Below are 23,662 nucleotides of genomic sequence, written 5' to 3'. Positions count from 1 at the left end.
GGTGCACTCCCTGGCACCGCCCCCCCCCCCCCCCTTCTTGCATATCATAGCCCTCTCCTTTTTGGGAGTGTCTACTTACCCCCTATGCTGGCCAAACTCCTCTACCCATTCCCTAAATAACCCTTTACGTAGCAGCAAGGGGAGAAGTGAAGGGGATGTTGGTTATGTGTTTAGATGAAGCACTGAGATCATGAGAAATGCTGAATTAAGTTTTACTTGCTTAGAAGAACATTATATCAGAATACAGCATTATACAGCTTACAGAGAGAACTTCCTGTGTATCATAGATGTAAGCGTAGAGACTAACATTGCACTACACTGCCATCTACAGCTCAAAAGACATATTGCAGTCAGTCAGTAATACAATCAGTACATGTCAGTATATCCTGTTGTATTTCCAACAGGGGAATACTATAGAGCAGTGGTGGCGGACCTTGGCACTCCAGCTGTTTTGGAACTACAAGTCCCATGAGGCATTGCAAGGCTCTGACAGCCACAGACATAACTCCCAGAGGCAGATGCATGTTGGGATTTGTAGTTTTGGCACAGCTGGAGTGCCAAGGTTCGCCACCACTGCCATAGAGTGTCACTTAAGTGACAGTTCTAAGTCTGCTGGAGCGTCTGACATCACATTAAAGTTAGTAGCACTGAGGAGTAGTCTCAGGGCTTTTGGATGTCTACACAAAGGAGGTTTTTGCCGATAAATAACATGCATAACATATGCTAAATGCTAATACGATCCCATGAGAACAGAGACTCTTTAAGAAAGACATTTAAAGTACTAAATCTATTTAATTTAATTATATTTGGCATCATGCCTCACTGTATACAGTTAATAAAAAAGTTTAGGAAACTAAAGTTTAATTTTTAAAAAGTTGCTAACAGGTAGAATTTAGATTTGCAGAACAAATGCTGTAATTTTGCTATAAAGTAATCTCCCTGTCCAGCTATCATTTTTTTTATAATTGTAGTGACTGACAGCCATGCATGTGCAGCTCAGTGTAATTCAATTAAATTGATTAGTGCCGGGTGCTGGGATGAAGAAACTCCTGTGCACATGTGCAGAAATTGCGGCCATCATGGCTGACCAATAGAGAAGAGAGAAGACCCTGGACCCAGAAGAAGACCAGGAGGAGACAGTAGAGGCAATGACAGAATGATGAGGGTGAGTTCAGACCTCACACCTCTGGAAGGGGGCCCTTTGGGAAATAAGTGTGCCATAATGTGCAACTATTCAGTGCGCATTATGGAAAGAGTTCTTGGGGGCACCAAATAGTAAAGTTCTTCTTTAACCATTGTGACGGACTGTCACGCCCGGGTCCCGGCGAGTATGTAACAGGATCTCAGCTACGGAGTTTTAGGGGGAATTGGACTCAGGTTTTAGTGAGACAGTAGTTCAGGCTTGAACCTCTGGCGTCACTCGCAATCTAACAGCGAGTTGGAGGTTCGTGCATCATATACCGTACGTAAATCAGGAAAATCAGAGGGACAGTAGTGGCTATTACTTCATAGACCACAGATTACTGAGAACATACGATTCATGTAACTTAGGAGGAGGATGGGACAACTGGCATCAAGCATCAAGGTAATATGAGTAGCCCGGTATGCGTCAGTACATAGGCAGCAAAACAAACGACAAACGCACTCAACAATTTGTTACCAGTTATACAGTAAGGTGCACACGAAATGGGCTTTGAATAGTAAAACAGCAGAAAGGCATCATGGCACACTCACAAAACCAGCATGTAAAACAACATGTCTCACCACTGCACCCAATTTGATATCTTCTGCCCCCATGTGCTCCAAGATGGAGACTCTCTTTGCTTGACCGATTTGGTGCAGCGACGCATGGGGTTTCTCAGCTGCCAATAGGATGTGCGGGATCCCTTGTGTGTTTCTGTACCTTTAAGGAGGTTGGGCGTCCTCCTGACAAACCTGCACCCAATTTGATATCTTCTGCCCCCATGTGCTCCAAGATGGAGACTCTCATAGTATAGAGTTAGGACCGCACTATAAGAGGTGCCTTGGCGCGGCAGTGCAGCTTACACATCCTCGGCTGAAGACGTGTATCCAAACCTCTGTCATTATCCTTAGTGGTGAGACATGTTGTTTTACATGCTGGTTTTGTGAGTGTGCCATGATGCCTTTCTGCTGCAGTACATAGGCAGCAGTTGCGGAGTATTAGAACGGATCTAACCCACAGGGGGCCCACGGCACAATGTACTCCAATGGAATAAAGTCAATGGTATTTACAGTACTCACAATGTACTCCAATGGAATAAAGTCAATGGTATTCACAGTACTCACAATGTACTCCAATGGAATAGAGTAAATGGTATTCACAGTACTCACTCAGTGAAAAGGGATTCACTTAACGATTGCAACTATAAGTGCAGAATACTTGCGGTTTGCAGAGTGGAGGGTTGCAGAGTGGTGGTTGCAGAGTGGATGCTGCAAAGTGGTGGTTGCAGAGTGGTGGTTGCAGAGTGGATGCTGCAGAGTGGATCCTCCTGGCAGGCTGTGGAGGATAGGTGCCCTGGGGCAACTGGAGAGTCTGGCAGGTCCCAGTGGCTGGTTAGCATGGAGGGTTAGCAGGGCGTTCGACCCTCAATAGTGGAACGCCTTGCTAACCTTGCAGGAGAATTTAAATAGCCCGCTAGCGTGGGAAATCGGAGGGGAAGCGTAGCGCCACTTCCGCGTTCCAGGGTGGAACGCATCGGCCGGCGTCATAGTGAGGAGGCGTGACGGCGGTGATGCTCTTCCGGGTGCGTTCCACCCTGGAACGTACACTCGCCGCCGGACGTCCCCGGGCTCCCTTACACTGACTCAACCATCACTGGGGCTGTTGGAGGAGCCTGGGGGCTTGCCTCCTTCCTACTGACTGTGACTATGGAGACCCCCCTCTGACCTTTTGGGGTTACAAGGAACAATTATCCCTGATTTATGTGTGGAGTGCTGCACCCTGTGCTCATTATAGGTACAGGGTTTGAATCCAGCAGCACTGAAGGGGGTTAATTCTAGACTTAGACTCCCATTGAACTCGTTACAGTCTATTTGTCCATTTGTTTAATTGTGTTAATGATGGGATTAACATAGTTGGCTCTAGGTCTAGATGACTCTGGGTGTTGATGAGTAGATTACCATATGATAGATACACAGGAGATAATCCCATCCTATTTGTTTTCCCTCTTCCTATTCTTTCATTAAGGCACTGGGGAAGGGATTGTTTGCTTGTTCTTGACCACCAGAACTGTATAAATACTGTGCTGGTTTTCAATAAAGTTAGTTCCTGTTTTGACTTCAACATTGGTGTTGTCTGATGTTTGGGGTAAATCTTTATTATTTTGGGAGTTTAGTTTTCTGTCCTAATATATTGGTTCCATCCAATAACTAGGCAGGTTTGGGCTGAGGACGCTAAAAATTGGGTTCCAGCGGAGAAGAGGCACCCAGTCGGGGTACCAGGCAGTCTGTCACATGCATATTTTCTGCTTTGTTAAAAAAAATAGCTTTCCTAGTGCTGAAACTGTGTAAAAATACAATTACAGCATTATGGACAGCTTGGGGCAGCAAATTTGCTTGCCAGCCTAAAAGCTGTTGATAGCTGGCTGCACTTGTGACATTTAAAGGGTGTTCACTGGCTGTCAAATTCAACTAGTATTAATTCATCCTATTATAAATAGGGTTAATGTAACTGTAGCATGCCAATTAAATACCATTAAATGTTAAAAGGACAGAAAGCCCACTAAGCCTAATGTATCAAAGTGTCACTACTGTAATTTAAACCTGACTGACTGCTAATGGTAAATAACTACATTTAGTTACATCAAGATGTACTGCCAGGGCTTGAGAGGGAGTAATATGCTGACATCACATATCACATGATCAGGAGAGGGAGAAATATGCTGACATCACACATCTCAAGACCAGAAGAGGAATTAGTATGCTGGTATTATACATCACACGACCAGGAAACGGAGTAATATGCTTGTTCTCCTCCACCATGTGGAAATAATAGGCTTGCCTATCTGCGATATCAAAATCAGCCACAACATGGAGCCTAAGAGAAAATATAACTATTTACAGCAGCTTCAAGACGGTTTTCCTTTAATAAGAAAAATCACTCCCAACATCCTTCTGCCCAAAGAGAAGGAAACAAGTGCATCTTGGGAGTTCAGGTTCCATTTTAGAAAGAGGAAATAAGAATCCACTGCCATCCACAGCATGTGTCTGGAGGAAAGAGCTTAAATCCTTCTTAGGTAGCATCGATGGTATGGATGGACTTGGTTCTTTCTGTATTTGTGAGCTGACACTATATTTACATGTTTTATATACTGATTGTATGTTTCTATGTTCTTTTACTAGTTTCATCCACCCTGTTTTGTTAATAAAGCATTTAGATTTCACTCAGTCTAGCTTATTGCAGAATAAGGGGGTTTAGCTGCATGTCCAGCTATACACAGGCCACTAGGCAATGTGTAGCGGGGACAGAACAATGCTGGCATCACACGTCACATGACCAGGAGAAAGAATAATATACTGGTATCACACTTCACATTACCAGGAGACAGAATGTTATGTTGACATCACTTGACCAAGAAAATGAATAAAATGCTGGCATGACACATCAGATGACCAGGAGAAGGAGAAACATACTGGCATCCAACATCACCAAGAAAGGGAGTAATATGCTGGCATCACATGACCAGCCTACCAGAACATGTGGGCAATACTGAGATATGCCTAGGTGAAATCTACAACATCTAGTGGGTTGGGTCATGTATTTCATAAAAACAAATAGCACAGGTACAGGTTCTACATGTTCCAGTTACCTTATAAAACCTAGAAGTTATGTAGTTTAAATTGTTATACTGTTGTTTTTTCAACCCAATACTTGTTGCACGGTCTAATATGACTAGCTTTCATTAAGCACTTGATTACACAGTATGTTTTAGTTTATCAGTGTTCAGAAAAGGTACAAAACACTTTGTTACTGAGTGTAACCAACATGTCACTTCACTATAAGCTCTTGATGGTTCATAAAACCTCGATTTCTGTTCATATGAAGTGAAGAGAGACTGGCTGGTTCCATATGACGAACAGGTAAATATATAATCATCATACCATTTCACGGCTGTCTTACTGCTCATCTCCTCTGTAACTTAGAAGGGATTTATTTATTCTTTCTTCTTGCTATGCAAATGTAACATTCTTCAATTTACTACTGAGATTTGTTTGTCTTACTGATGTCTTTTCATTCTACACAAAATGAAATAAAGAATACCTAGGAGAGAGATGAGATTGTATTTCACGTCAAGGGATGGATTTAATAAATGCTAGGTAGGTTGGAGAGAGAATATGACATTTATTTAACTTTGGGATTGTTTGCTTGCTCTGTTGGCTAAATATAATATAGATACATGCAGCAGATACATTTAAAGGGCCTATTTGCAGGGTAGTACATTGATATTTTACACAGTTTTCCAAGATCTGAGTACATTTCATTCTAACTTTAAAATGTGCCACTTAAAGTGATATTAAAGTAAAAAGGGTTTTCAGCTATGTTAAATGCTGATTAAACCACTTTCAATGGATGCTGCTCCTTGATGTTAAAAATGTTAGTTTCCTGCAGCTGGTCCTCTGAACACTGTTGCTCCTTTCCCTTGCAGCTGCCCTTGTGTGTGCTAGTAAGCAGTGTGTGTCTCCACAAACACATACAAGGCACAGCAAGGCAAGGCACTCTCCTCCTCCCTGCTCCCTGCTCCTTCCTCCCTTATCCCTTCTCCAAGGTAGTAGATTGACAGCTGCTGGCGACTGCTCTGTCCCTTATGATCTTGTTCTGGACAGGAAGTTCAGGAACGGTAAGCCAAGAGAGTTGGAGCCAGATGTTTGGAAACATAATGACTGTAAGTGCTAGGCAATGTATTTTTCTTTTATCTGAATTCATTATTTAAAAAAAGTTTTAAAGTTTAATACTACTTTAACTAGAACGGGGTAAAACCAATCTACGTACCACTTAATTTTTTCCCCCCTGACTTTGATTCTATGCACAGGTATGTGGAGCCTGAAAATCTCTGGTGGTTTTTGGTATTCTGCATATTAGAACACCATCTCCTCCATCCTAATCAACTCCACCCAGCTAAAAATACTGAGAAAGCTTTTTGTTACTGTGAATGCCATCTCTAACTAAGGACTTCACCAATATTCAGTTATCATATAAAAATAAATAAATTACAGGTATTTATATAGCGCCGTCAATTTTTGCAGCGCTTTATATAGTGCACATTCACATTAGTCCCTGCCCTTAAGGAGCATACAATCTAAGGTCCCTACGTCAGATGCATACATACAAGGGCCATTTTAGACAGGAGCCATTTAACCTACCAGCATGTATTTGGAGTAGGGGAGGAAACCCATGCAAGCACAGGGAGGACATGCAAACTCCTTGCAGATAGTTATTTGGCCCAGGATCCGAACCAGCGATTCCTAGTGCTGCAAGGCAGAACCACTACACCCCTGTGCTAATTACACCATCTGTACTTAAGGTAACTGTATAACATATAAATACATTACTTTGCATTGTACCAATTTCCAGGGCTTTTAAAATTTGGCATTTGGCAGGAGTGTTTCCCATATTGGAACATGAATCAGCGCCCCCTCATGCACCATCCTCAGCAACAGACAGATCAACATCTCTTAACCTCTTGCCGTCCGCCCGTTAAGAAAAAAACGGACGGACGGCAGACTCGCATCAGCGGGTTGCCGTCTCCAGATTTTTTCCTGCTTGCGCGCGCCCCCTAACGCGCTCGCGCGGGCAGGAAAGACCCGCTCGTTTCTACAGCCGTTAACGGCTGTTTCACATACAACCGATCAGCGGCTCTATTGCCGCCGATTGGTTGTATGGCGTGAATTTCGGGAGCCCCCCCATCGCGAGTGCCGCCATCTCCCCCCTCCTGACCCCTCACCTTTAATCCCGGGATCCGGTAGCCCATCTGCGGCCCGGGACCGGCTCTGGAGGGCGTCAGGAGGAGGAGGGAGGGAGATCAGCTCCTTGCTGATCTCCCTCTGTAGTGTGAATGCAGAAGGGATGTGTTTTACATCACTTCTGCATTCACCTGTCAGTCATCTGGCTCCTACTGCCAGAGAGAAGAAGCTGATGAAGCAAATCTGTGCTCCCCCCTTCGTTTACGCACATATAAACGTAAATATGCGTTGCATGCGCCAGCGCGCAAAAATGACAATTGCGCTACACATGTTACATATTGAAGTGAACGTCGCAGTGAGAGCAATCATTTTAGGCCCATCAATCACTGATAACACTAAACTGATGAGCGGTAAAAGCTTTTAATGCGTCGCCTATGGCCAATTTTGGGTAATGTCGTTTTTTGAGGTTTCGCTCGCGTGCGCAATTTTAAGGCTTGACATGTTTGGTGTCTCTTCACCCGACGTGACCCCGTCTTTTATATTTTACCAAAAAATTGGGTAATAATAAATGTTTTAGAATTTATTATAGGGGAAACTGTTTTGTTTTTTAAAATTTTCTGTAATTTTTCCTTAATATATTCAAACATAAAAACCCCATTGGTGAATAAATACCACCAAAATAAAGCTCTATGTGTCCCCAAAAAAGGGTATAAAATTCATTTCAGTACAGCGCTGCATGACGGAATAAATGTCAGTCAAAGTACCGCAGCGCTGAATACTGAAAAATGGCCTGGATGGGAAGGGGGTTTAACACCCCGGATGTCAACTGGTTAAAGTAGTAACTATGGTAACTATGGGTAAAATTAAAAATTGTATATATGATTAATTCTGTCAATAACATTAACACAGGGGGTTTTTTTTTTTCTGAGTGCACCATGCTTTTCCAGTGGCCAAAAGCACATTGTTTCTGGTGATTAGGTTTCCTGCCTACAGTGTGGGCTAAGTATTTTAAGCTCTTCCCATCGTGGGATGCTTGACGTCTCTCAGGCAAAGAGAGAGGGTGAAGTCACTGACCAGAGAGATATGTTCAAGCTTGCTGAATCTGGCTGCATTTAATTTTTTGGTACTTCAAATACACCCAAATGAAATGGGAAAAATAAAAAGTGAACCTGTGCTTTGCACACGCAGGACAAAACAACAGTTCACTTAGATGCTGTCCCCGTTTGCTGCTACACCTTCCCTTCCCAGGCACTGGTTATTTCTCTTTGTACCAATGGCAAAATGAAGCATCGGTGCATTGAATAGAAGGTGGGTATATGCGGAGAGCCCATTGCTTTGGCTACCATGTGCAAAGCACAAGAATACACACATGAAACATAGCCTATCTGTCCAGAACTTCTGATTTTCTTACAAGAATAATTATAGTGACTATCAGGGCCGGATTTACCATTAGGCAGAGTAGGCACGTGCCTACGGGCGCCCTTCATAGAGAGGGGCCATGCATGTACCTACTCTGCCTAATTCCTGATGTTGTGCCAAGATACAACACCGGGAATAGCATTCTGCACAAAATGCACCCTCCTGCACCAAGACCAGTGGCACCTACAGGAACCACTGGCTTCTGCAAATGCAGGTGAAGGACCCTGGTGCCGCATAAGGCTGCCCTGTACAATGCCTGTTTTTTGGGGTTTTTTGTACTGTTTATAAATATATTTATTAATTTTCAAACAATGATCCACATTTCACACATATTACATGTTTTACATAGCTGACAAACAATTTACATTAAAAACAAAACACCGGCATTAAAAACAAAACAAAACAATACATTGATCCCTTCTAATCTCCATATTATACACTTTATCCACAACCCAATCTATATCTGATCAGGGCCAACCTTCCAGTTTTTACCCTTTAAAGTGAGTGTCTCATATTATAATGAACTTTTATTATTAGCTGCCTGTTAATTTTAATTTCATTAGTGTTTGCATTTCTTTACTGTTTAAACCCTTCAACTCGGGCAGTGATTTGGTGCCTTCCATAAATCAATACTCTATGAGCCAAATATTATGTGCACCGACAATATTTTATCAAAGTGAAAAGTGAATCACCTTTTGTTAATCAAAGTGTGATAGTATGTGTCTTTATAAAAAATTACTATTAATTGTGCCTAATTATATCCTTAACACTTATTTATCTAAATAACTACAGGTAACCTTTGGTTAAGCCCTTAAAGTTATAAACTAGTCCAGGCAAAAAAGAGATTAAAACATGATAACACCAAAATACAAAAATAACAAACATTCTAAGGCATCCTGATCCAACCCTTTCTTTTTATCATTAACTGAAGTCTGGAACTATCCCATATTGTAATATACAGGAGAACCAATCTTCTAATCCTTAGTTGTGTGAGGACATCACTGATAAGTACTCTTCTGAGTTCTTATATATGAACCTCCCTTGCCATATTTCACAAAACGTTGAATGCTTATTTTGACTACTGAGAGACAATTCTTCCATAGAGCATATATGATTTATTTTGATAAACCATTCCTTTATTGGGGGAGGTTCTATACGCTTCCAATAAATTGGTATCAGACATTTTGCTGAATTTAGCAGGTGGTGTATAACTGACTTTTTATATCTCAACAGTGAACCTTCACTTTTATGAAATAGTATTACCCAGGGGTCCAAGCTCATGGGTATTCCCTGTATAGAGGAGATGATCTTACCCACCTCTACCCAGTATTTATTGATAACGGGACACTGCCGCCACCATACGTGTGCCATAGTTGCACTCATACCACAGCCTCTCCAACATAATGGTGAATTACTAGGGTCCATTGAATGTAATCTTACTGCCGTGAGGTACCATCTCGACAAAAGTTTATAATTCATCTCCTCTATATAGGATGATATTGATGTTCTACATACCAGTTGTCAGTGTTCGGCTGACTTCACTTCTGATCGGTCATTCACTCGGCTGCCCTCGGCAGCTTTGTGAATAGACCCCATAGTTTTCCTTGTTCTGATCAGGGAGTTCCCAATTCTTCTTCCCATTGCAACATGAACCCTGGAATCGGTGTAGGATCAATTTGTGATATACTTCTCTTTGGACATGATGATCCCGATAATATCACTTCCATTGGGTTTAGCTCATCCGTTGATCTAATTGGTTTAGGTAATAGTTGCAGAAAATGGGTTCGTTGGAGGTAACGCCACTTATCCATCAGCGATGGTGATAACAATCGACACAATATTGGTAACGGCTTAACACCTCTCGGTCCATCACATGATGCAGCCGTAGCGTACCTTCCTCTATCCATTTACCAAAATTTTGGTCTAAATTCCCTGGTTGAAAATAATCATGTCCTAACAGGGGCATTAAGGGTGAGTTATAACTCCACCCAACTTTCTTGTGCAATAAATCCCATACCGCCAGGGTATTCCCCACTAGGTGGAACAACTCCTTTGTTGTACCTCTATGTTGCTTCGGTAACCAGCAAATGACACCTTGTTATGACATGTCAGAAAAACTGTAAAAATTACTGAAAAGTCCAGTTCAAGCACTTGGGTGACATAGTCACCAGTGCCTGTTTGATGCGGACAGGCTTGTAGGACAGCCTTGCAAGACGCCAGGGTCCTTCTCTGTATATGTGAAAGCCAGCAGGTCCCGCAGCAGGTAAGGGCACCAGCTCAGGCTTAACAGATTTCTATTCATGCCATCAGACACCAGAAATGGAAATCCGGCTCAAGTGCTTGAACTAGACTTTTCAGTAATTGTTTCCGTTTTTCTGACATGTCATAACAAGGTGTCATTTTTCAAAAAAAGCTGTATATTTTACAATTAAAAAGCAGGCATCAAGCTCTGGGGGGGGCGGAGCCTGTACCCACTCGTATGCCGACATGGAGCAGTCAGGGAAAGTGACTTTGCAAGCAATACCACAGTCTCCTCTCCCCCAGTATTGAGACTGCAACTTTTATATGATTGTAACTTTGCAGCAAGGCAACAGGAGGAGGACAGGCATCAGCATTTACATGATTGTGCCCTCTCTGAGTCAGCATCTCTAGGGTAGCCTCAGAGATGAGAGTTTTTGCAGTCAGCATATACAGTATGTACATTATGCAGTAATAGCTCATGTTAACAATTCTGGATCCTGGCTGTCTCTGTTACAGAAGTTTCATGACACAGAATCATAGGGCAAGAGATCCGAAAACACATGTCTGACTGTCAAAACATGACACAGGTTCTAACCTTTGTTATATCCCTTCCCCAGTTTACAATTCAAGAAAGACTTCAAAATGAGTTGACCGCAAGCAAGTGGATAGATGTCGGGACCTCATTCAATCTTCTGCTGTTACACGATCTTATCAGATTGGATCGGGCCTGATGTACTGTGGTTATTTCACCACCTGTGGGTGAATGTTTTATTGCCTTTGTCCACTCACACTCTGGATATCGATGGAGTGTTCCATTTGGTGATACAGAAAGAAGGAAACTATTCCACTTTCTCTTAATGTTTCTATTTTGCCTTGGATCAAGCAACGTCTATACTAAGTGACATGTTTGTTTTTCTTTTATTACGGGTCTTATTTCCTGAATGTATTGTTATTATATTGTAAAATCTTTAAATAAAGAATATACAAAAAAAAACTCTTCTAAAATAAACTGCATTTACTCCATGGCACCACATTTCTATGTAAAAAATGTAGCCCGAATAAAAGAGAAATTCATGTTTCAATCTTGCATTCACCTTTCTTACCATCTATGTTATGATTTAAAGCATTTAACCTTGAGATATGTTCTCTTCCTTCTACCTAGAGCTTTGATTATGAGTCTCCTGGCATCTTATATAGTTACATGTGACATATATCTAGTAAACACATGCCTGTTTTAGAGCAGAAGGGGAACCAAAGCTTTTTATTTTCTGCGGTCAGGTAATGAATATAATTCAGAGGAAATGGAAGTTAGGTGCAACTGGGATTGCCATTAATAACCTAGGGTAGCAGGGCTGACTTATGTTTCCAGGGAATTGTGGGAAATCAATATGGAGAGAGGAGAATGCAGGATGTGGGAAAGGTTGAAGGCTTTGCTAGCAGTGATATGGTGCTGGTGTTATTTGTTGAGAAAACAAGATAAAAACTTTTATTGATTATATGTTTGGGGGTGGTAGCTACGGGTGAACCTGCATCATCACAGATAATCTGTCTCTAATTTGTTTTCTTTTTAAGATCACTCTCCTTTACAGTTCTATGTTATATAACAGCCCTTTTGAGCAGGCAACAATGTGAATGTTAAATGGGAAGTGAATAAGTCAGTTCTAGTGAGTGAACATATTTTTAACTTTAAAGGTCAACAACATTCCCAGCCCACAACCGACGTTCTTGTGTGCAATGCGCCTTTTAAATGTAGAAGTTCTACACCAAGGGTAGATTGACTAAAACAGTGGTATGGCCCTAATGTGTCCATACCAAAGATTTTTAAGCAAAAACAACATATTTATAAGGAACTGTGCTTTAGAAATGTGCTTGGTGAATGTACTTAGCATTCCACCACCTTTTAGACTCTGAAGCCAGTGGAACAGTATTGAAGTTAATGGGAGATGTAAAAAAGAAAAGACAAGAGGAAATACCATTCACATGACCTGTTAAAATCATGTGACCGACTCTCCTCCAATCACCTTGCTGTCTTAAGGTCCCATTATACCAGCCCGGTCTGCTGTAGTTCATTAAACGCATGCTTGTTAAAGTGTGTTGAATCAGCCCATTCGAATCATAGCTATCACTATTTTATTTGAAATCTTTTCTTTTTTGTAAAACAACAAAGAAAAGCCAAGAAATTTAAGGAAAAAATCCGGGACAAATACAAAATTCAGCAATACATTTTTAAAGTGGACAATTCAAACTGAGCATAATGTAAAAAATGCATGAGCATGGGACACCCTCAGTCGAAACCACGTCAAATTATTCAGATTCAGAGATATAGGCAAGCATATTGGCCTCATTAACCATTAGGAAGGCTTCTAAGGGTGCCCATACACCTTACAATTTACAATCGGAAATCTTCGTTGCTGCCAAGAACCCTCTTTGGATTTTAGCTCAAATAACCCATCATCCACAAACCAATTTCAATTATCATTCAATAGCAATAATAACTTAACGAATCTCCTCGATCGACAGAACGGATTTTCGTTTCCGTATGTGCAGTGTTCTTGTTGCGCTTTTTTTTCATACAAAAACGCCACTAATCCATCCATTTTCTTTCGGTTTGAAAAAAGTTTTCCAGCCTGCCCGTTAGATGAAATTGGGCAGGTGTACAGTCATTGTGATCGTTCACTTACATCAACTGGCTTATTATCGTACGAAAACCTGATTGCATTAGTTTTTTGAACGATAATCGTAAGGTATATGGGCACCTTTAGGTGGAAATTATGGGACCAAGATGAATTATTAGAGAAAAAAGACACCCTCTGCGTTCTAATTTTTTCTGTTGCAATATTTTTATTTAAAGTTTTTCAAAGAAAATAAACATAACCAACCACAAACACGACCAGTATTGCCTACGCAGTGGCATTACCATCAGGAACATAAGAAATACGATATCCTGGAAAAGTCGAAAATGGACATTGTGCAAATATTGGGAGCATTTTAAATGCAAGTAAATAACATTGAACAATATGCACCTGTACAGCATCATTCTGGTTAATAAACAGATCTTCCCAAATGGGAAACAAGAAAACATTACAACTCAGGTTGGAAGAAGGGAATGGGGAGAATCAAGGAAAAAAGGAAGGGAAGGGAATACAAAAGAAATAGAAAGGACCAGGTTGCACCTTCATGAATCCGGCACCCTGCGTGGAATGCTAACTCATTTTTTATCATATGCTCCAGTTTGCATTGCCCAAGTGTATGACAGATCCACTTTAAAATTAAAAAACGTTTACCTAGGCCTGTTTTTTTTTGTTTTTAGGTGTTGTGTTTTAAATCAAAAATGTTCCATGAAGTTTTAGCACATATGAGAAATGTGTCAATGTCTTTTTTTTGCAGTTCTTACTCACCATGCATTTTGAATCAACTCTGAATTCCTTCTGCTCCATTCCCAATAAATAGAGGATGGTGTTCTCATATGATGTAAAGCAAGTCATTTATTGCTCACAATAAAAAAAAAAACTAAAAAAAAAGTACAATTACCCTGACATTATAAACATTTGTGGGTGATTTTTATAATTTAGTGTTTATAAACCATGTACATTACATTTATTTAATGTGCACTATAATTGTATAGTCACATAACAAGTATGTGTATATATTACTGAAATTTAGTAATTGCCACGCTCCAGGGTGAAAGTATTGTAAGCCTGCCAAGCAACAGAACAACAAAAATGTTATACAGTAGCTTTACTATAGACCCCTTCAAAATGAATTTGCTACTTTAAAGTGGAACTATAGTTTTTGGAGGGGATTTAATAGCAAACAGGATTGTGTTTTTTTATTGAAGAAGAGACATATACGTTGATGCCACAGAGGGAGATAATGGACCTTCCATAGCTGCATAGCTTTGTGGTTGATTTGAGGGCAGCAGTCACCTTTAGTTGATGACCAGTTCATAGAAAAGTGCTTCTTTTTTCATGGAGGATTGTATTTTGGGTTTTTCTTTTTTTTGGTGATTTATTCATGTTTATTTTATGATGATAGGTCCTTTTTTAGGTTTGGCGTGCTCAAAGCCCAGCATTCATATGCTGCCATCTACTCCTGGGGCTGTCTTTTGTTCATAGCACACTGCTGTATCATTTAAAATAAAAAGAAGTGCAAGAACAGTGTGAACCTAAAGCACCCACATTAAATCACTCTTATTCACTAAACCGGCTATCCCTATAATTAAATTAAAAGTTAAGCATACACCAGTTAGGCCTAGTTAGGCCTATGTTACATGATTATTAAAACGGTACTACTGATGGTTTAATTTCTACATTGCTGTGTAATTTCTACATCTGTGGCCAAGAGCCTGGGCTCTTTGTCTCTAGTACATTTGAGCCTAGTCTTGCCCAAAGTTTGTTACCATTGATGCATGCTCCCTATGGCTTTGCTATTTCTTATGCCCTTTATGACAATAGCTTGCCTATTAACCCTAAAAATGACCAGAATTTACTAACAGGATTTGCCCCATTGTAGACTTCAATTGGATCGCTAAGTTAGAGTTTGATTAATTTCAAACAGGATTCACCATACATGTAGCAAAGCTAACCTGGGCAGATATACACATCCCTATAAACAATTACCTTTATAAAATAAAATGCACCCAGGTCTGCTGATCTTGTACATGCACTCCAGTGGTGTCTGCACAGCATTTCTCAGAAATGGATTCCTGATGGTGACTAGAAATAAGCCAAAGATACCTGGGTTTGGTTCGGGTCGGGTTTGACAAACTTCTCACAAGTCCTGAAAGTTAATCTGAATCACATTGAAGTCAAAGGGAGCAGAATCTATCAAATCAATTCTGGCTATTTTCAGGACCAATTTGCAAGCTTATGTTAAAAAGAGCATGGACAGCTGCTCACAGCCCTGGGGGACATATTCCAATGCAATTTTTTTTTTTTAAATACGCTTTGGCAGGAAACAGGTTTAATTATAGTGTTTACAGGGCAACATTAAAATTGCATAACTTCTTTAAATAGCTTGCTGGATGAGTGCTCTATACCTTGTCTGTGAAGTGGTGCATCTGTAGGATGTACCCAAGCAAAAGTTAAATTTCAAAGAAAAAAATACTATTTAAATTACTGGCCAGTAAATGACTTCTCACTATTGCATTGTTTTTTGCTGCAAAAAATAAAACAAACAATAGTAATTAGTCCTAATTTTAACCTACTACTATTATTTTACATTAATCATTTACAGTAACAACATTCAAACAAATTTGAGATTTGTGGAGAGCTCAAGTAAAGTTTAGGATGAAGATTATTAAAAAAAAAAATTCTTCATTATGCAAAATCAATCAGAATTAATGTAACGCCATAATATGATTTTTAATGGCCCCATTGTGAGCATAACAAGGCAATTTTGGGGCTGTAATCTTCTTTAAAAAGGACATAGCAGTAATACTATTACCATTGCTGGAGTGACAAGAAATAGGGAGGGAGGAAACAAATGTGACCATCGTCAACTAGTGTTGTAAGCAAGTATGCTTGCATTGCAGTTTGAATTTATGTTTTTTTTCTCTGTTAATGGTTTCTGCAAAGCCCATTGAATTTTGACTGTTGCCTGACAAACTGCCAGCAGGGAAGCTACAGCCTTTACCATCTCCTGTTTTTCTCCTAATGGTTTCTGACTCGGTATGGAAACAGAATCTTTTTTTTGTTCATCCTTAATTTCCCTTGTTATTAAAGAAATTAGTCACTCTGCCAAACAACTTGTCAATAAAGTTATCACTTCATGTACCTTTGGCAACAATTCAACAGGCTGCTTGTCTGAGAAATACATAAAGTGTCATCTTATCCTCTGGTGCCATAGCATCAAATTAAAGTCCCATTTCACAAGGCACATAGAGTTCACAACCTTAATTGTCTGTGAATTGTTTCTTTAGGATGAAACACTGGTAACAAATATATCAAGCATTATTAAAGTAACCTTTTCACCTGCCAGCTTTAACTATCTCATATCCATTTTTTCTTTGCACTTTGCTGAAATATGTTTAGGCTGCCTTTGACCTGGCTATTGGCTAATTAATGATTGGTACAGCCAGTAGACAACAAAATTATTTGCACAAGATAACCTCTCAAAGGTTTACATGTCTTACCATACAATGTAAGGTTGGCAATTTAGGCAATACAGTGGGGTTGATTTACTAAAGGAACAGAGGCTGTTTACCTATCAAAGTGAATATTAGTGTTAAACACAAGAACAAAAAGGCACACACCATCTCTGGGTGGAATACAACTGAATTTGGACAATCCAGACAGCATGGTTAATAACAAGCAGAGTTTGGGTCAGGCAGCAATCCAAATAGCATGGCCAGTTACAAACAGAGGTGTGGTTAAAAGGGTACAAGGGAAGAGAATGCCAGTGTATAAACACTATCAGAAGCCCAGAGTACTGGGCTTGCAAAGTATAAATAGTGTGCTGGCCTTAGTGCTGGCCAGTAAGCTGAGAGAAGATAGTGAAAGCTGTGCAGCACCTGCTACAGTGAGAGGCTGTGAGCTGCAGAGCAGGAATCTTCCAGATCATAGACTGACTGATGCAACTAACCGAGGAGGAAAGAGACAAAAAGGGAATCTGCCAGAGCATAGACTAACTGGTATTCAAAATATTATCCTCTTCCCTCTTGGGTTGGTCATCTGGACCCCTTGGTGCCGACTTATTAGGGAGGCTTAATTGAATTTTTCTTTTTTGAGGAAATTGGAATGCAATTTTTTTAATAAAAGAAGGTAGTACCAGTGGTAGTACCAGAAGTTAGATATTCTCAATGAAGGTAGCAGTTGTAAGGGAAAGCAGACTGGGTTTTTTGTTGAAGAATTTTGCATGAACCAATGTATGTGAGAGCAATTCTGTAAGTGGATACTTTGAGGGTAATGTTTTTCGTAGATAGTTTTGAGGAAACAGGGTCCAGGGGGCAGGTGGCTAAGAGGTCTCAGAAAAAACGTTTCGCAATTTCCATTGTGTTAACAAGGGCTAAAAAAGAAATGATTGAATGTGATGGTAGACATGCTATGTTAGATGGGGTAGATATCTAGACATTGGACATCTCAATAGAAATTAAAAAAAGAGTATGCTTGGACCAGATGAAAGTGTGTTAATAAGAGCGACAAAATAGGCCTGTTTGGCAACATTGGGCCAGGAATTATATTTGAGGAGGACAGATTTATATAAGAAGTCTTGCAGGGATTTACACCACAGTCACTCAAAGCAGAACTGTCTTTTAAAACTTCTGGTGTTGTGTGCCTGCCAGGGTGGTCATGGGCAAGGCCTAATTCTGTTTGTTATCTACAGGGACTTCTGCGCTCGATTAATCTAAGAAAACTGGGCGTTTCTCCTTATAGCTGCTCACCTAAATTGGCTGCATGAGCCTGCATTAATATCATTCAAATATGTGAAGCGGCGCTATCACCCAACAAGTAAACAAATATGTGCAAAAACCAAATATTACAAGAGTGGGCAGAGTGACACACAAAGAAAGACTAAGACAACAGAGTGCAGAGTGCGGAGGTCAGTAATGTTCAAAAACCATACACACCCATTGTCACATCAGAGTAACGTTTTGGAACAGCAAAGGCCCTTCCTCAGGCAAAACAGATAAATATACTTGTGAAGTCTATAAACAATGACTTTTCTACATGCTGGAGTGCTTGTGACCTTTTTTGAGGTCAATAATGTAACGCAGAGTGCGGAGGTCAGTAATGTAATGCAGAGTGCGGGGTTCAGTAATGTAACGCAGAGTGCGGAGCTCAGTAATGTAACGCAGAGTGCAGAGTTCAATAATGTAACGCAGAGTGCGGAGGTCAGTAATGTAACGCAGAGTGCGGAGTTCAGTAATGTAACGCAGAGTGCGGAGCTCAGTAATCTAATGCAGAGTGCGGAGCTTAGTAATGTAACGCAGAGTGCGGAGCTCAGTAATGTAATGTAGAGTGCGGAGCTCAGTAATGTAACGCAGAGTGCGGAGCTCAGTAATGTAACGCAGAGTGCATTGGTCAATAATGTATCGCAGGGTGCGAAGGTCAGTAATGTAACGCAAAGTGCGGAGGTCAGTAATGTAACGCAGAGTGCGGAGCTCAGTAATGTAAAGCAGAGTGCGGAGCTCAGTAATGTAACGTAAAGTGCAGATGACAGAAATGTAACGCAAAGTGCTGATGACAGCCATGTAACGCAAAGTGCGGATGACACCAATGTAACGCAAAGTGCTGATGACAGCAATGTAACGCAAAGTGCGGATGACAGCAATGTAACGCAAAGTGCGGATGACAGCAATGTAACGCAAAGTGCGGATGACAGCAATGTAACGCAAAGTGCCAATGACAGCAATGTAACCCATTCAAATTAATGATAGGGTGACAGCCGCTGCATGTACACGCCTGCATACCGCATGTAATCATATGTGAAAGGATTACATGCAGTTAGGAATCTGTCACACAATTGTTTATCCAGAGATAGTGATTGTTTGTGTAACTGCATGTAATCATATCACACACAATTACATGCAGTATGCAGGCGTGTACATGCCGCGGCTGTCACCCGATCATTAACTTGAATGTCTTTCCTTCCAAGCCCCCTCACCTGCTTTCATCCGTGCAGGGAGGAGGCACATCATCGTTCCCTAGTGATCTAGCGGTGATCATTAGTAAGGTCTAAACTAGACCTTACTAATGATCCATCATTCGGCCGGAGCTCAGAACTGACAGGAGCAGCTCTGCGGTCTGCATCCGTCGGAGATGCAGACCGTGTAGCTGCTCCTGCAAGTCGGGCACGCGGTCCGTGACCGTGTGCCCGACTTTTTAGCTGGCAAGAGTGAAGCTGTACGGCAGCGGCCGTTTTAAAGGGAAATCAGCGGGGGCACACGGGCGGCAATGAATAACCTAGGGGGGCAATTTCCCCCCCTTGCCCCCCTGTAGAGACGCCTATGATAGTGCCGCTTCACATATTTGAATGATACGAATTCTGTTTGTAGTGAGTGAAAAGCAAATGTGTCTAGGGAGGACTCAGGGACGTCTCCATTCTGCCAAGTGGAATCTCTGACCATGCCCCACTGAGGGTATGTGTGGCGGCCTCCTCAGTCCCCTCTGACCGGCTGTGGCGCCTCTCTAGATTCTGGATTTCGGATGAGAGAGTGGGGGATCATATCACTCCTGCCATTGCTGATTATTGGAGTCTTAATCAGGGGACGGCCTCCTCGGAGATGGAGTGGGACTCCTCTAAAGCTTTCCTGCGGGGCCAATACCAGTATGTGATCAAGAAAACTAGGCGGGGGGTCCATCTCCAGCTTACTGAGGCCGAGCGGCGGGCGCGGGCCCTGGAACGCAGGTACACAGACACTACAGACCCCAAACTCTACTTGGTCATGCAGAGTGTATACAGGGATTTGATGCTACTGCGCACGGATGCGTCCCGCAGATGCTTGCTTTACCAGACTCAGCGACTGTTTGCGGAAGGGGAGCGCAATGGTAGACTATTGGCTTAGCTGGTGCGGGAGGCCAGGGGAGCGTGCAGTGTTTCCAGGGTGATGGATCCGGATGGATCTATTTTGACAGACCCTGGTAGCATCACAGCCCGCTTTGCCTCCTTCTATCAGGAACTCTACCGCTCCAGGGTGACCTACTCGGACCTGGACCTCTCGACCTACCTTGACGGGATTGACTTCCCAGTCCTACCCCTGGACTCTCGCACAGCACTGGATACAACCTTTAATGAGAAGGAACTGGTGCTGGCAATCTCCTCCTTAAAAACTGGTAAGACGCCGGGCCCGGATGAATTCCCGGTGGAGTTCTATAAGACCCATGCTGAGGGGGTTGCCCCCCACCTGCTGCGCACCTATGGGGAGGCTATTGGGGCGGGCGCTCTTCCTCCCTCCATGATGGAAGCAATCATAGTGGTTATTGTGACGGACCCCAGGTACCCCAACTGGGTACCTCCGCCAAAGAGCGTCTCCTGCCCGCCAAACCCCACTCTCAGCCAGCAGATTCGCAGTAACCAGCCCCTAACCCCCAATCACGAGGCAAAACTCATGTGGAAGGTTCAACATAGAAAGAGCAACTCCTTTATTAAACACAGGACATTCACTTTAGAGACACTGGGAGGGCTACAACCCCTCCCCTCCCCCTCATGACAAACACAGATCACACAGTGAATCATACATTTACATACACAGTCAAACAGTACAATAGGGTGAGCATCAGATAACAGGTGAGGGTGTGGGGAAGCTATGCAACATATATACAACTGACTTAACTTAATTAAGTCTCCATTTTGAATACACAAACCATGTGGCCAAATCCTTGTCCTCCACCATTTTAAAACATATTTCCCAGAGGGCAACAGTCACTATCTGCATATAAAATGTACATTTAGCCCCCAAATCTCCTGTTCTCTTTCTGGGCCATAATCGGTGGGTAAGAGGCCAGTCTGCAGCCCCCTCCAACTAGCACAGTGACGGTGCAGTCCGTCACAGTGGTGCCCAAGCCTGGGAAGGACCCCGAGCAGTGCTCGTCTTATCGCCCAATATCCCTCTTAAATGCATATAAAATGTACATTTAGCCCAAAAATCTCCTGTTCTCTTGCTGGGCCATAATCAGTGGGTAAGAGGCCAGTCTGCAGCCCCCTCCAACTAGCACAGTGACGGTGCAGTCCGTCACAGTGGTGCCCAAGCCTGGGAAGGACCCCGAGCATGCTCGGTAATCGGCTCAATGCTGTAATCACCCTGCTGATACATGGGGACCAGACAGGATGTATGCCTGGGAGGGGGACAGATGGTCAACTTACGACGCCTTTTCACTAATGTGGATAGGCTGCGAACATCACAGGGGCAGGAGGCAGTGGCCTCCTTAGGATATTGAAAAGGCGTTCGACTCTGTTGAATGGCCTTACTTACTTGCAGTCCTCCACAGATTTGGGTTTGGGGATCGCTTTGTTGCCTGGATACAGCTCCTTTACTCCTCCCCCACTGCTAGAGTACGCATCAACAATATGCTGTGGGGCCCTTTCGGCCTGGGCCGGGGCACGAGACAGGGCTGTCCCCTCTCGCCTGGACTATTTGCACTGGCGATGGAACCTATAGCTATCCTGCTTCGTGCCTCGGCTAGGGTGGTGGGGCTTCCAGTGGGGAGGTTGGTGGAGAAGCTCTCCCTCTACGCTGATGATGCGATACTTTACCTGGGTGATGTGGGGCCCTCCCTGACAGCAGCTTTGGGGATAATAGATACATTTGGTTCCTTCTCTGGTCTCCGGGTGAACTGGGGGAAATCCCTACTGTTCCCGCTGGGCTCCTCCCACCTTCTGCTTGATCCGGGCTTGCCCCTTACGCAGGTCTCTGAATTTCGGTACTTGGGTGTGGTGGTGACTTCGGATCCGGCCCACTTCCTAGATGATCATTTATACCCCATACTTAGACACTTGAGGGCGAAATGCTTGGCATGGAAAACACTCCCCCTGACACCGGTGGGTAGAATTAATTTGATAAAAATGGTGTTCCTCACTAAGTTTCTTTACTGTTTCCGAAACACCCCAGTCCAGATTCCTAATTCTTTTTTTCAAACTCTGGAAGGTGTCATCTCCAATTTTGTCTGGGTGGGGAAAACTCCTTGGGTATCTAGGGGGATCCTCCGTCTCCCTCTGTCTGAGGGGGGACTGGGACTGCCCTGCTTCAAAACGTACTATTGGGCATCGGTTCTGGTGACTGTCCGTTGGTGGTTTGCAAGGGATCAAGATAACCCAGCGGTGACTCTGGAGGCTGCTCTGATGGGTTCTTATGCAGGGCTGAGTAATTTGGTGTTCAGGGGTCCGAAGGCTACCGGGACGATCACGGGACCTATGCGTACTGTGCTGGCGGTGTGGGATAGGATGAGAAGGGGACGAGTGCCGGTTGGAACTATCTCCCCTGATACACCCCTTTGGGGCAACCCACAACTAGCAACTCTGCAGTTGCAACACGCGTGTAGAGCCCAGTTCCCTAACCCGATGACTATTGCCTCAGAACGTATTAAGCAATTCCTAATGTCAGACAGACTGCACAAACCCTTGTCCTCCATCTACCTTCGGTTGACCTGTAAGGGAAGGCCCCAGCTTGTGGCCCTATACGAGAAGTGGAGGGCGGACATCCCCCTTCTTACAGAGGACCTTTGGGAAGACTGTGTCCAGGCCTATGTATCCACAGTAATTTCTCCTAGAGAACGCTTTATTCAGATTTAATTTCTCCATAGAGCCTACTATACCCCTGCTAGATTAGCTAGAATTTACCCCACAGCGGACGCGACATGTGCTCGCTGCGGGGGTGGAGGAGGGCACTTTCCTTCATATGGTATGATCCTGCAGCAAGCTTCGACCCTACTGGGACTCGGTGGTATGTACGGTCAGTGCGGTGTCTGGTCTTCAGCTGGAGGTGGACCCATTGATTTTCCTGCTAAAGTGTGGGGAGACGCTACAAGCTCCTAGGGCCACGAAACTCCTTTTATTTTATGTAGCTTAATAATCCTGAGATGGAAGCTGGTTTCTCCCCCTACGGTGGGACAATGGTTAAGTACAATTGATAGGATGCTCCCCCCTCTACAGGCTAACATACATGAGTCGTAACTGTGTGCGCAAATTTGATCGAATCTGGGGGGACTGGGTGGCGGCCAGAGGACTTACCTTGGAGGGTCCGGGCGGAGAGACCTTACTCCCGCCTGTATACCCTGAGCAGTGATCCAAAGGTGTGTAGATGGAGGACCTGGGAGACTTTATTGATGGCAAGGGATGGAGCGGAGAACAGGATCCCTTCTGGGCTGTTGGCTCCCCCCCCCAGGGGTTTTTCTCAGTAGCATGGCTGGACCTACTGGTGGGATTGGCCGTGTTGCAAGCACATGATACCAACGATCCACACTTTAATTAGCCTTGTAGTGTTGGTCTAGTCATACATGTATTTTTCTTACTTTTTTCATTATTGTATTGTCTTGTACTAAATGCTGATATGCTGTATTGTGATGGTGTTATTTATTTTTCTCTGTACTGTATGTAGTTTGTTTTTGTGTATTAAAACCAATAAGTACTTTACCTGTTAAAAACA

The sequence above is a fragment of the Nanorana parkeri genome, unplaced genomic scaffold (genome assembly GCF_000935625.1).
Source record: "Nanorana parkeri isolate BGI_ZX_2015 unplaced genomic scaffold, ASM93562v1 scaffold1653, whole genome shotgun sequence".
Taxonomy (NCBI): domain Eukaryota; kingdom Metazoa; phylum Chordata; class Amphibia; order Anura; family Dicroglossidae; genus Nanorana; species Nanorana parkeri.
The sequence above is the reverse complement of the archived record's forward strand: the minus strand, read 5'-3'. Positions refer to the sequence as shown.